This window comes from Leucoraja erinacea, chromosome 37 (genome assembly GCF_028641065.1).
Source record: "Leucoraja erinacea ecotype New England chromosome 37, Leri_hhj_1, whole genome shotgun sequence".
Taxonomy (NCBI): domain Eukaryota; kingdom Metazoa; phylum Chordata; class Chondrichthyes; order Rajiformes; family Rajidae; genus Leucoraja; species Leucoraja erinaceus.
This window is the reverse complement of record NC_073413.1, coordinates 11,515,438-11,516,464: the sequence shown is the minus strand read 5'-3', so window position 1 is coordinate 11,516,464 and position 1,027 is coordinate 11,515,438.

Sequence of the window (1,027 nt, the reverse complement as noted above, 5' to 3'; positions counted from 1 at the left end):
CTGAAGAAGGGTTTTGGGCCGAAATGTTACCTATTTCCTTTGCTCCATAGATGCTTCTGCACCCGCTGAGTTTCTCCAGCATTTTTGTCTACCAGCTAACAATGACCTGTTCCCTTCATCCTTGTTACCTTTTTGCATATCTTTCATTCATTTTTCTATATCTCTCTACATCAACGGCTATATCTCTCGTTTCCCCTTCCCATTGACTCTCAGTCTGAAGAAGGGTCTCATCCCGAAACGTCACCCATTCCTTCTCTCCACAGATGCTGCCTGACCAGCTGAGTTACTCCAGCACTTTGTGTCGATCTGGTTCAAAGCAGCATCTGCAGTTCCTTCCTGGACATTCTTAAATCTCACCCAGGCTTCAGAACCGCATTTCATCTTATAGAGGTGTATAAAACCATGAGAGGAATAGATCGGGTAGACAGACGCACAGAGTCTCTTGCCCAGAGTAGGGGAATCGAGGACCAGAGGGCATAGGTTTAAAGTGAAGGGGAAGATTAAATAGGAATCTGAGGGGTAACTTTTCCACACAGAGGGTGTGGTGGGTGTATGGAACGAGCTGCCAGAGGAGGTAGTTGAGGCTGGGATTATACCGACATTGAAGAACAGACGGGCCAGAGTCTCTTGGCCAGAGTAGGTGAATCGAGGAGCGGGGGAGATGGGTTTTCACTGTACCTCTGTACAGGTGACACTAAACTACAGGGTGAAGTGGCAGAGCGGGTGGCAGAATGAGCGCGGGATTCACTGCAGCAGGAACTGCGAGCCTGGCATGCGACTGGCAGCTTTTATCGGGGAATTGATCGGGAACGGCAGCTGTTTCCACTGGCAACGTTCACCATGGGAACTGCAACTCCAGGGAGATTGTTCAGGCAACACTTGGGGGGGGGGGGGGGGGGGGGAGATCGGGGTGGGGGGGGGGCTTGGTGGAGATGGAATTGAAGGGGAGTTGATGTGGGCAGAGAAGGTGTGGGTGGTGGGGAGATGATGGTGTGGGGGGGAGGTTGTGTGTGTTGGGGGAGGGGGA